Genomic DNA, 14,165 nt, shown 5'->3' with positions numbered 1-14,165 from the left:
CCCCGTCTAACTTAAGTTTATTCCGCTACTGTGCTTTAAAGCAACTTGAGCTGTTTTCTCATTATGCCATACAGGAAAAAATGCAGATTTCCAAATCCGCAGTGATGTCTTGCCTTGTTGTCTTCTGTAGCACTACGCGCCCGGCAAAAACACGACTGAGTATCTGCTTGGCTGCAGTATATATTTTTGTTTCCGTGACACTTATTTTAAGTCATCGAATGTCAAAACGATTTTATGGAGGGCTGGAATAGTAATAATTAAGCTACTTGACTGAGGGCTAACCTTCTCTCCGAGTTTAAAACACTGGTGGTTTAAGAGTGTATTTTATATTCCTGCAATTAATTGGATATACAGTTTGTGCATTACAGCATTTTAAACCTGTTAGTGCATTATTTAAAATAATAGCTACTAGGAGAACGATTTTCAGTGCTCAGTTTTATCCTGTTCTTAAATATATCCTTAATTTTTTCCAAAAGTTTCGCCAGCTGAAAGCGGGAGGTGGAGGAGGGAGGCAAAGGGGGAAGTCTGGAGACATGAAGTGGATTAGCACCTTGCATTAAGTCATGCATTTAGCTTTTTTCCGAGGGTTTTAAAGCAGAGCTACTCCTCAGCCGTTCGCGAGCTTTAAAGCCGAGGCAAACGCCGTGTCCTGCGCGCAGATTGCTTTCTAGACTTCATTAGTAGATAAATGGCTCCCTGAGCACGCGGAGGGATTTTTGATGAAAAATCCGAGGCAGTGCGCTCGCCCTAATTGACTTATGTTCGGCGCGGGCTGGGCGGCCTCGGCGCGGGAGCGGGCCGAACGACGCCTGTTTTCCGTGTGGCGCGTGCCTGCGAGCGGTGCTTTTTGCACCCCTGCAACCAGCCTTGAGGGCTCTGGGTTTTTGGGGCTTTATCGGATGAACTGTCAGTGCTTTCCAGGATAACAAATCTTGCTTTATAGCACTCGGCGGAGTTTGGTTAGGGGCTACCTCTGAGCAACGCGAACTTGGCCTTGCTGCGCGTCTTACACTAATACCTTCGCTCCTGTACAGCATCAGGGTACTTGAGAAACAGCCTGCAGCCATACAGCTGATTATTTCACCAAATTTGCATCTTTTCAACAGTAATGGGGACGGCTTTCGCAAACGCTCCCGGGCTCTAAATAGATGTTAAGTGGTTGTTTCTAGTCTCTTCCCTCTCGCTCCCCGGAGAGGGGCTTCCCAAGCCGGCAGCCCACCGGGTTCCTGCGCCGCCGGGCTCCCCGGGGACGGCGCGCCGGAGCCGTCCGTCTCGGGGGCGAAGCTTGGCGGAGATGTCCCGCCAGCGGAGACGCGGCACGTTTCCCGTCGCGAGCGCTGGGGCTGACGAGGGTCGCGGGCGCTTGGTCTTGCCACCAGGCCACGCGCCGCGTTCCCGCCGGCCACGCCGCGGAGGAGCGGAGGACGGCTCGGCGTCCGTCTCCGGGAAGGACGATTCAGCTGGCGACTCCCGGGTTTTATTCCCAATTCTGCTACTGACGGCGGCAGTGGGAACCCGAGCCTTGTCTCGCTTTCCTCTGAAACGGGTGCCTATACCTGGCTCCGTGTTATTGTCCTTATGAAGCGGATCACGGATACGCTGAGCCGTAAAGGCTGGTGCAGAGGCGCTAAGGGTCGGCTCGTCGCCGCGGGCATGGCACGGGCGCGCTCTTACGCCGTGTATTCCTGGCTGTTATATGCTCTGTAGTAGAATAATCACGTTTATCCCTAGAATAAACGGAGGCGGGAATCAATGAGATTTTACACCAAACCCAATTCGGCAGTTGATAAAATGTGAGTGTAAAAACAAGGCAATTTGGGGTAAGAATGGAAAAAAGTAGCAGACCCCAAGGTTTTCCTTCAGAAAGCGTCTTTCTGTCTGTGCGCGGATCGGTTGTTTCTCCCAGGCTGAGCCTGAGACTTGTTAGGGCTTTTTGCCTTTTGGATCCAAGAAAAACTTTACATACAATTATGGTGCCTTGAAAATAAAATTTTAAGTGGAAACGCCAGGAGAGTCGTCGCTGCACAGAACCTGATCTCACAAACCATGCAGGGCTAAAATTCACGTTCATGGCAATTTTGGAAGGCACAAGGAATGCCGGATTTGGCCTTTCCCGTCTTTTTTTTTTAACTGTTGCTTCATGGAAACTGCTTCCAAGCTGAGAGTTTCTCTGTTGGCGCAGTTGGACTGCGCCAAAAATCGTCAAGCGCCGTGTTTAGGTTGCTCCTTTGCTCCCTTGTGCATGGGCTGGACGTGGGCTGCATTGCATTTACGGACCGAGACGTCCCGGCAGGGACAGCTTTCCAGGGCACAGCTCCGGGACGCCCTCCGCAAAAACCCAAATTAGCAATATTAGCAACTTGGGGCAGACGAGGAAGCTCACCTGGGTTTTATTACATCCCCGTTCGCCGAGCGTGTTTCGGCTAACCGAATGATTAGCCTTTGCGCTAGGCAGCAAGGCAGGGCGAGTCCTGCAAAGAGCACGCAAAGCTGCCGAAATTAAAAAATAAATTTCAGTGCAATGCTACTGGGCTCTGAACGCGTGAGACTTAGCATAAAGCTTAAAATTGCCTATTTTTGAGGTGCAAGGCTTCTGCGCCCGAGCATCGCCCCTCCGCTTGCTGCATCGTAGAGTCTTGCCGCTCTTCAAATGTCACCCTAAAATCGGCTTTGAGCGTCGCTGAAAACACGCGACAAAGGAGCAGGGGCTGGCAGGCACCCCGAAAACGCGCGAGCGCTCGAGGAAACGGGCGCTGGCGACCGCGAGCAGCAAGGTGAAATGCAGACGTCCACGGCGGCGCCAGCGCGGCTGCAACGTGCAAATCCCCCATTGGCCTTAAAAATTACGGGCGAGCGCGGAGGGCTGCTGGAAAAGGTTCAAACAGCAGCTCGAACTTCCTGGAAAACCGCCAGGGCTAGCAATACAGGCGAGGAGCAAAACGCGGTGCATTGCCCGCCCGGGGGCCGGCGCTGGCTGGTTTTCTTGCACCCGTGAACACAAACCTGCGCTGATGATTGCAAACCTGCGCTGATGATTTCAATATTACCTTGCAATTGCTGCAAAAGCCCTGCGTTTCGCTGCGCGATGCCCCGCATAAAAGCGTTTGCAGGCAGGTGGGTTTGCCCGAACTCACCTGAAATGGGGAAATGCAGAGCCAAAAGCACGCAGGCAGCGAACCCAAGCAGCCGGGGGGTTTAAAACGCACTTTCTTTCGCATTGCGGGATGCTTTAGCTCCCCATTAGAAGGGGGCTCTGATGGCTGTATTTATGCGATGCTGCTGTGTCAGAAATGTGAGCATCGCATCGCAATCCAAGCTTTGGGAATTGCCGGTTATCGATAAAGTGAATTGATTTCAGTGCAAGACGTGGCGTTTTAGAGACCCTCTGCCACGTGCGCGTCGGAAGATTTGCTACAAATCTCTATAACCGCACGCGGGCAGATCTTCTGTTTGAGCTTAAAACGCGGTTCCTTGTCGGATGTCGCTGTCAGGCCTCGTGTCTCGGCAACGCGGGGCGAAATCGCTGCAGACGCGCAAGGCGCCTGCAAACTGCCCCTTCGGTTCTGACTTGGGCTCCCGACTTCTGTATTTCCCTGGTAACCCCGTTATTTTTGTCCACGCTCGGAGCTCTGACCTGGGCTGCACGGAAAGTTTCGGGATGAAGTCATTTCTGGTTTGAGTTACTGCGGAGACTTTAATTCGTCCAGCTGCGCCTGCTCAACAACAATCCCGGCATTCAGCACTGACAACGCGCCGTCGGCCCCGGGAATCGAACGGCAAAAGCAGCCCGCGTTGAAAGGAGCACTTAAAAACCCTTCTCATTTGCAGAATTTAACATCATCAGAACACTAAACGTAAATAGGATCAGAAGGAGTATGCTAAACTCATCAGAAAAGGTATTTTAGGAAAAAAAGAATCTTTTTTTTTTTTTTTTTGCTGGAACATTAATGAAAATCCCAAAGGAAATAGCATTTAGCATAAAGGTACATCTTAAGCAAAAAAAAAAAAAAAGCAGTTGCTGGCTACGTTGTTCAAAAGGGCCTTGCGCTCCGGAGGGCACGACAAATTCCCCTTGCGCCTCGCGGACCGGCCGCGTCGCGCCGCTCTTCGACCATCGCGCGGGAACCAGCCCGCGGGTCAGGACAGCACAGAGCCGAACAGCCGATTTGCCGATTTTTTCCAATATTTGAACGCTTGCTCTTCCTCTTAAATGCCCAGAGGAAGCAAGGACGATCCCTCCCGGCTCCTGTCGCATGGTTCGGGGGACTTCTGTGCGTTCGCCGAAATGCTCGGTGCAGCGGCAGCAGCGGCTGCAGCGCCCTGCCGCTGGCTCGGCCGTCGCAGCTGGCCGAGGGGGACGAGCCGGACCCCGACCTGCCTGAGGCGCCGCTGCCACTTTTGCGGCTCATTTCGCATCGCGCAGCTCGCGGTTTGCCAGCGCTCACAGATCTTTTTTTTTTTTCAGAACGAGAACGCTGTCTAAGTTGTTAAACAGGCATTTGCTTTTAAATGTCTCTGTTTTCGCTTTACATTTGGCATAAATAAATTGCATTTGTTTAACGGCCTTTTAAGTATAAAAAGAAAATTCTGGTAGTCGGACAAGCAAGAAAAACAGCGACAGAGCATGCAAATCACTTCTTTTCCCTTTAAACAGCGCATACCGCGCTGCCGGCATTTCCCCAAAGGTCCCGCTGCAGCTCCACATGGTTGAAGCCGGCTCTGCCCTCACGCGAGGCAATGTGACAAGTGATTTGGGGGGAAGCAACCTCTGATCAGCACAGCTCCGCACCGCACGCCGCAGAACTAGTGTCAGTTTGATTCCGTCTCCTCGACGCAGAACTCCGCAGCGCTTCTTCCCGCTGAAGTTTTGCGGCTGAATAGCAAATAAGAGCTCGGCGTTCCCGTGCAGCCGCGCCGCGCCAGGAGGCTCCTTTCGTCGAGCGGGGCGCAGCCACGGCGTCGGGTGCTCCGTGAAACTTGGACTTCCCTTCCGCGGCGAGGCGGAGAAGCCCAATATCGCATGCACGAGCCGCCCGTAAATCAAAGGCCTGCTTTTTATTTTTTTTTAATTCCTATTTTGGCATGTGCATACGTAGCATTTTTAAGAGATAGCTCCAAGGTAGCTTTTCAGCCCTTGATCAGATCATGACTTTAATTAATTCAGTGTAGACATGTCATAGTTTTAAACCCTTTAGAATTACATTTTTAATACAGATCTAACATTTAATGTCCTTCTTCATTTTTTTTCTTGCAAAGTAAAAAAAATCCTTTAATACTCCAGTAGCAATTTTTCCCTCTTATTACGAGACTGTGGTTCACTCCTAATTATGTGGCTGCAAATTATTTACTGTAGTTTTAAATTAAGGAGGCAGACAAGTAATCCAGTGTAAAAAACACTGTTCCAACTTCAAGAAGAAATGAGTGTATGTGTTTAATTTCTCTTTAGGCGTACAGCTGTACAGTTGCTGTATAATGGAAGGTTTGAGACAAAATGGTCCCCCACCACCTTACCTCCGTGTAATGCAATTTAGCTTCATTAAATTACTGGAGGGCCAGTTACTTAAGCAGAATATTGATTTTCAGTCTGGGCCATGTTTAACATAATTCTGCGTAGGCAACAGCTAATTCTGCATTTGAATCTCGCACCCTAATGGAATTAGAGGCCGCGGCTGACCAGGGGCGAGCCGGCCCCGTGGCCACCCCGCCTGGCCGCTGCCGGCCTTAACCCTTTCCCCGGCGGTGTCGCTCCCGCTGGGCTGCTGTTGTCGATCCGGGGATGCGCAGCCCGGAGCGAGCCATCGGTACCGCAACGTATCGCCGGGGCTGTTACGTTGGTCTTTGGCAACCTATAGCTCAGTCTATACAGCGACGGAGCCGGGCAGAGGCAACGCTGAATGTGGGCTTGCCCGTATTCCCGTATTTGTGTGACCCCAAATATTGTTTTCCAAACCCGCCGATTAAACGATGGGTTTTGCTTTAATTAAAGCACGGTAAAACGAACCGACTGTTCCGCAGGAAAGCGTGTTCTTCGCGTTGCTGGCTTGAAAGCTGGTCATTATTTTTATTTATGGTTCGCTTTAATGATGAGGTACAGTTTACAAGCCATTGAATAATAATAATAATTTAAAATGGTTCCCAGTGAGTCACAGTTTGTCGGTGTCTTGGAATTTAAGTGGTGTGCGGGGAGGGAGGCGGGTTGTCGCCCGCGTCACGGGTGGGCATGGCAGGGCGGGCGCCAGGCTGCCCCTGGGTTTGGAGATTTGGGGAGTAACAGGGTGCAGGACGGGCCCTCGCAGACCCCGGTTTCGGAATACCAAAGCGCAGGAAATACGGGCTGGGGCTCCTGCTTACGCTGTTTTCCATCTCGAAAATTTGGCAGCTAAACTGTCCCCTCAGATCTGCCCGGAGCCCTGGGGACTGAAGCACAGCGTCTTTGCAGAGGTGCCAAACGCGCCCCGGCTGTTCAAGAAAGCCTGCGCAGAGCCGAGCTCCTAAGACCATTTTTCAGGAATACTGCGGTATGGCAGCGAATTGCTCGAGGGCAGCTTAAAACGTTAGATAGGAAGAGCCTCTTTTTTTAAAGGAAAGGATCTCGGCCGCTCTTTTGTATGCAGCTCGTACTCCGCTTGGCTCCCCTAGAATAAATTCAGTTTTACAGTTCTCACCGCGGCATTGACTCTGCGAGGACTCGAGTTCGTGCTTAACTTGAGTCCCGTTGACTTTGGTGCATTTCCTCAGACCGCGTCGATACTTAAATTGACCCCGATTGCGTCCTGTGTGCATTTACATCTGCCGAAAGAGACCCAAGCTGCCACATGCAGCGGGCGGTTTGGGCTCAGGAGCTGGGGTTTTGGTTGCGGTCCGTCTGTGCTGAGATGTAGACCTCTGAAGAGTAAATTTGGGGAGCAGGAACTGAGGACACAGGTGATGATCTCGGTTATAGATTTGCGTATAGATCTGGGTTTCTGCAACGCAGGTGCTCATGTACATTAAGCAAATGCGATCACTAGAAGAGTGGCAACGCGTCAGGAGCACGGAGAGGACCTTGGGCCGTGGCTGCGGGCGAGGGCAGACCCACAAACCAAACCCAACCGGAGGAACTTCAGCAGCTCTGCTGAAACGAGTGAAGCGAGCAGGTTTTACGTCTCGCTGAAGACAAGCTTTAAAATAGCCCAGCTAGCTCTTAAAATAGACTCAACATCACTGAGCGAAATCTGGGACGCTGATTTGAATGTGGCTGCCAGAGCAAAGCCTGGAAATTGGAAGTTAATGCGTCGCGATTTTGGCCGGAGGTTTTGCAGAACTGGCCGCCGCTGCTGTTGCCAAAACGCAGGTTGCAGCCCAGCGGGGCGACGCTCGTCCTGGTAATTCCTCGGGCCTCTGCCTCTCGCACGGGCACTTCGTTTTCCCTTGCAACACCTCCGCGTTTTGGTCCGGGAGGCAACATGCAATATGCAAAATGTCATTGCATGCAATATGTCACTGGGAGTCGATAACTGGCATCCGCTGCATTGCTTCAATCAAATGCGTTGCAATTGCCTGGCTGATAACCGTGCGCCTCCTGGTGATGTCGAGCATCATTTGCACGTTCGCACACGTGGCCCCTAGTCCTCTGTTGCTCCCTGTGTCTTTGCATTTCATAGAAAATAACGGCGAATGCTCTCTTCACGGTGCCCCGTTGTCTTCTGCACTGTCGCAACCCTTCTCCCAAATGGTGATATATTGGGCAAACCAGCTGGCTTGGGTTACGCGCAATGAAAGCGAGAGTGCATGAGATGCATGGGGAGGTGGGCACTCAAGGAGAGTGAAGGAAAGCAGCTCACTGGGTTTCCTTCTCTCTTCAAATCTGTACCTGTTTCCCACTACTTTTTATCGCGTTGATCCAGTGGATAAGTAGCTCCATGGATTTCAGAGGGATGACTTACAGAACGAGGTGTTAGGCATTATAAACAAGGTAGCAGAATCCGGCCGTATATAATTAATACAAATATGTGCATAATTTAAAGCTGCCCCAGGAAAGCCTTAAATTACATGATAACCATGCAGACACTGGCCTAGGAAGGAAAACATGGGGAGTCTCTATTAGTGAAATTAATTATATGTAAGATTGTCTTCAATAACCATGTGGGAATGATTAAGTAATCAGTCAAATAAAAGATTTAATAACAAATTCCCTATCAATTATACAAGAACACCCAGTAAAAATTAAGTAAAAATGATTTTCAACGCATTAATATTAACATTAGTAGTACTGAAAATATTATAACATAATTAAGTGTAATTTCTTGTAGCAAAACATAACAGCAAAATAAACAAGCCCCCCTGAAAAGCATTTCCTGAGGACACTCAGTAGCTCCAGATGTGTAACGGAATAATGAGGTTTTGGTCTCCAGGTGCCCTGGATGAGCCCCACGTGGACGAGTGCTGCCCCAATGCCTGAGTGGCTGGAGGTGGTCGGCAGTCTCGGTGAAATAAGCCTGCAGCGATGGTTTTGAGCACGTGTGCCTCTGTCATCACAGCCTCTTTCTGAAGGTCCAGGTGATACAAGGTGATGGAAGCTAATCTAGCAGGTCTCCCAAAACAGGGTTGGCACAAATGAGAGGTCTGGAAGACTTCGAAGAACTTCAGTTGCAGCTGCTCCAAGGACAAGCCACATGCTCCAGCTGGTGCTGCCAATCTGTCATTTTCTGGAGAATTTCCCGGGCCTATATACAGGTTGTTTCTCCATTTCAGTATTTCATTTTTTCATTGTGGGACTGCTAAAGTTCAGGACACTTTATCATCACTATCGCCCACTCTGCCACTGGGGATGGGAGCCGTCCCGTTTTGCTGTAGCCTGCTGAAAGTTGATTATCTATTTTAGGCTTTGCATCCAAGGTTTTTTGGTAGCTGGGGAAGAGAAGGAGATGCCACTTTAGTCACCTTTTTAAAGATGAGATTAATTGTCCTGCGGAGGTATCTACCTCTCTTTATGCTTCAGATGACTAATTTAGACTAGAAATCTGAATTTTTTAGATGACCAGAAGTCAAGGTGAAAATAGCCATTCGGTAGAGTGGTCCAGAACTCACTGAAGGCCGCGAGAATACATCCATTAACTTCGGTAGGTGTTAAACACAGTGCCTAAAGGCGTGATGCTCCGGTTACGCTGTGCGAATAGCTGCAGAGGGCTGTATTAATAATCCGCCTGGTCCAATGTCCTGTCTCATTGGCTGATAGCTGATGCATAAGGAAGACTAGAAGAACAGGGGAGCACACAAAGAGATTTTCCCCGTCTATTTTCCCGGCTTCCAGCAATCTGTATCTCGGGGACTTCCCGCGGCAGAGGTTGTATCTTTGTGCTTAACGGCCTGTGAAGGACCATCTACGTTGCAATTTAGCGTTCAGTGTGCTAGTTTGGATGCTGAAAGTAGTGTAGGTGCCGCCCAACGGAGCTTGCTCTGTCTCATTTGCACTCTACGCTGCTGTGACCGGGCGCCTAACAAAGCTAATACCGGCGCTATAATTCGGTGCGCCGCCTCAATATATGTGCTTGATATCATAGGAAGATGTTTCTGAGACAGCAAAATACCTGCGAAGGAATAAAGGCGGCTATAACTATATTTGGCCATTCCTAAAGGTGTCCGAAACCAATGAAAACAGATACAACTTGTGTTTGGCATAAATTGCAACTTTTTTTCCTTTGGAAACATTGAAATAATGGGATTTTATCTAAGCACTCCTATGCAATCAGGAATGGGCAACTTGTGTGATGTTCTTTGCAAAAAGACCCCATCAAACTAGCTAATAAATGCTGAAATAGTTAGATTTTAATCCTGGTTAACTGTAGAATTAGACTGTGTAGAAACATTTCGAGGTGAGAGACTTAACCTTTCAAATGAGAAAAGGAATTAAATTGTTTTTAAAAAATGCACTTATTAAAGACAAAAAAAGAAAACAATCAAAAAAGAAAAATCCTTCTTGGCACACTTTAACAGCTTTACAACAATTCGGTAACAGCACCTTCTGTTTTTCTCATAAAACCAGGCTTTTTATTGGAGGTAGGATACGGCTGTATTAAATAAGGGAGGTCTGCGAATATGTTTTTCTGTAAGTAAGTGCCACAACATTCTTTTCCACATCAGGGTTTTGGATACTGTGTTTTTCCAAAGCAAACGGAAAACTCTTCCCACCCACCTCGCAGTGATTGCTAAATGGAAGAGAATTGACATCTACTTGGGCTTCCAATATTTTATTTATATGCAGTATTTTACAGGCAGCAATTCAAGTGATAATTGAGCTTCTGAGTAACAGTTAATTAGTAAATATTCTTGATTTATATATGTATTCTACTAAGTTGCTTTGAGGTCTTGAATCTAGAGAGTGCTATAATATTTTCAGCAAGGGTATATAGTTAAAATAATGTGGATTTTCTTTTCTTCTTCTTTTCTTTCTCTTTTTTTTTTTTTTTATCAAAATCTGAGAAATAACCTGCCAAACCAATCATTCATTCCCAGGAGTCTCACAGAAGGCCTGGATGTTAATTGCATTTAACCTAGAACAGCAGAGCGTTTTTTTTTTTTTCTTTATACAATAACTAATATGTAAACTACTGTTGCACTTTGAAATTACTTTCACTTAAATTCTATTATTGAAGCTCCACAGTGGAATATATCTAGGGTCCATTTCATTAAAAAAGACTAATTACACTGGAACTGTGCAACGTAGCCGCCAATCTCTCTCCGTATGACTGAGAAATGAACATTCAAGAGATACGGTATGCTTATGTGTACCGGCGTTCGCGAGAAAGCTTTATGCGAGGACGCAGTAGAGCCCCGAAATGAAATTCTGGTTAGTAATGAAAGGACACTTCTGCTTTCCCATAACAGCCGGGATTTACATGGATCGGCTGACAACGCGGCCGGCAGAAATACCTTCCTTTTTATTCCCGTCGATAAAAGCATGCGAGCGAAAGCAACGCCAGTCGGCAGCGGGTTCGACCGCTCCGTGGTGAGGGCTGCTCGGAAAGCAGCCGGGGGAAGAGGAGGAGCAGGGCTGAGGATGCCAGAATTTAAAAAAAAAAATGGACTCCAAGGTGTCTCGGTGCTCGAAACCTGAAGCCGAGCTCCCTGCGCCGCCCTCCTCGCCGCCGGGAGGGACGGCTGGAGCGACAGCAGGACCAAGCTGCTTCCTTTCACACGTTTATGCATCCATGAATTTGACATAACAGCAATCCCACCTCTTTTTTTTTTTTTTTTTTTTTTTTTTTCCCCCCTGTTGGGGTCATGAAAAAATAAGTGCTTAGCACAAGAAGCAAGCCTGTGAACATACACTCAGTCCACTCCCTGAATAAGGTCCATTAAAACATTGCAAAAACATTAAAGTCCATAACGTGATGGTTTATATTTCACTCGTAAGGTGCTCCTGCCAAAAATACGAGACCTTTATAACTTGTTGGCACTGAGAGTACGACTGACCTTGTGCTGTACCGCAATAACTTGTTATTCTATAAATCCATCTTCTTCAGCAGTCGTGTTTGGTCCTGTGCGTGCACAGTAGGGAGTTTGGGGAGGAACGTGTGGTGGTGGCACCTCCAGCACACCTGGGCCTCTTCGTGCAGAAGGAAGAGGACTCCAGAAAAGAGACAAAATTTCTATTTCCTATTCCAGAGTGCTTCCAAGAAAAGTAATATAGGCTAAAATCTACCTGTAATAAGAGCTAAATTTGCTGCAAGAAGAGGTACTGTTGGATTTATGGGGAAGGGAGGTCTCTTTTGTTCTGCATTTGTACCGAGTATGGAAGAGTCCTTGCCCTGCTCACTGCTGAAATAACAACAGCAGCAGAAAAGTTTGCTGGTGTGAAGACAGAGGAATATGGGATTTACAACTCTTCCAGCCTCCAGCTCTTTGCTGAGGGTCGTCTGGGCAAAACTAGCTCCCTTGCCAACTGAAGAGAGAGAAAATATTCTGTTAGTGGACCCAATTTCAAAAAATACTTGTCTGGTTAACAGTACCATGGGATAAAGTATTCATCTGGCATCTATTAACAGTTTAAAAGATGCCTGGGTGCATGTTGCATGCTCCCGGCTTTATCTAAATAATCTGAATGTCCTGATTCATTCATTTGTGCATTATGCTCATAAAGATGTTGCATTTGAACTTGATATGAGACAAAATGCTTTGGCCAGTCAATACTCTTCAAGAAAGCCCTCGAAGGCGCCTGTGAAAGGGTCACCAACCTGAGCCCTGCATGGGGACCGCGGGTGCCGGGGGAGAGACCTTGCCGCACGCGGTCCGTGAACCTGCCCCCTGCCTCCTTCCCCAAGCCGCGACCCGTTTCAAGGGAGCGTTTTCAGTTGGCCATGCATGGGAAAACGTCAAAACGATGCTGCGGGAGATAGTCTCCCTGAGAGAGGACGCTGGGTTTTAGCACCGAAAGATCTGTGCCACTTCCAGGAGCCTCTATTTTTTGCACTGTGGCACCAAATTTTGGGGTGGCAGAAGTATGGATCAAAGTTCTTCAGCTTGAGTCTTTTTCTTAACCCAAATGGAGTTATGAGGTTTTGCTAGGTCAGACCAATTGCAAGCTTGATCAGGACCTGGGGTTATCAAAACCATTAGCAAAAAGGCTACAGTATTCTTCTCCAGGCATCTGCGGTTCCTTGCGCCATACGGACCCGAGCGCCGGGGTATCCTTCAGCGGGAGACTCGTATGCAGCGGCGATTTCGGGGCTCTGCTGAGACAAAGGAGTTTGTTTGTAATCAGAATTCCTTTCATGAAGACCATGATTTATAGACATTTCTAAAAGCAGAAGTGCTCTGTGCCGTTATTTAAAAGGCTAGACTTTTCAGAGTTATTTATAAATACCAATACAACAGGACCAGTTTCTAACTTCACGCAGAAAGACGCTATTCATCATATAATTCAGTGGGAAAAGAGACGACGTGTAGGAAGTGGCAGGGAAAGGGGAGCATTCCTATGCAGAAGCTCATCTGGCTAAAAACAAGTGACATTTTCCTCTTCTGAAATCAGATTGCAAAATGTAAAATAAGACGATATAAACAGCCAATCGGCCCGACACCATTTTTTTTCCTGGTCAAACCATGCAAAAAACCCCGAAAACTCACAATGGAGCAACTTCCATTTTAGCTCAGTTTCTCCTCCTCTGGCATGGTCTATTTATTTTTATTGGTTTGTTTCTCATTAAATCCTTCAATTACTCTGCAGTGTAAAATGGTGAAATTATTGGCATGTGCCACTTTCATCATGTATTTGAGTTTGCTTATTACACTTGCAGAAAATGCTTGAATGGTATTAGGCTCTGCTGTGGATTGAGACAGAGTTAATAAATATTATTTGGTGTTTTTTCCCTGAGAAGCACTGCTTTTCTTGATTGTTTTTTACAGTTGGATTGGGAATATTGATTTATTCACCACTGTTACAATAATTGTATACAAGGAACAAAAAATGCAGAGGTAACATTTCATCAGCTCAAACAGATTAATTAGTTGTAGTAGATTAGGCACAGTGTTACACAGAAAGATTTGCATTTAGAGGAAGAAAAAGTTTTTTTTTTTTTAAATCTTAAAAAAGGCAAGAGAATTTAATAGAGATGTGATACACTGAGCTGCTTGGCTTATTATTCAATCAGTGTTTCCAAATGAGTATTAAAGGGCAACTTTAAATATTAACTCTTCTTTCTAAAATAAAAAAGCCAAGGTAATTGTTGAACACGTGGTATGGGCAAATCCCTGTTTACCACACTTGGGTAAAAAAAAAAAGTTAACTCGATTTTGCATCCTAAGTTTAAAATTTCACAGAAATCATAACTCGATTCCACTGCAGAAGCACGGGCATTTAGGAATCAGGATTTGCTATCAGTCACTCCGTCGGCAGGGAGGACGGCACAGAAAGCCGAGACGTTTCTAGTTTTATCTTTGTGCGCCGAATTGAGGAGCCGCGATGAGGAGGTAAATATCATCATCTTTCGAGTGAGGTTAGCTTGGCCCTGATACTAAAAATTCTTCATTAAAGGTTACGAGGCATTAACAAGAGTTTTAAAAGCGTCCTGGTTGTTCCCTGTTTGACCCCTTTCTGCGGGGAATTGCGATTTCCCAGCGCTCCGGACCGCTGACGCCACGAGGGTAATTAAGCGATTTCCCCCAAGGTTGCAAGTTTTAACATCTTT

This window comes from Apteryx mantelli, chromosome 7 (genome assembly GCF_036417845.1).
Source record: "Apteryx mantelli isolate bAptMan1 chromosome 7, bAptMan1.hap1, whole genome shotgun sequence".
In the NCBI taxonomy this organism is placed as follows: Eukaryota; Metazoa; Chordata; class Aves; order Apterygiformes; family Apterygidae; genus Apteryx; species Apteryx mantelli.
This window is presented reverse-complemented; position numbering follows the sequence as displayed.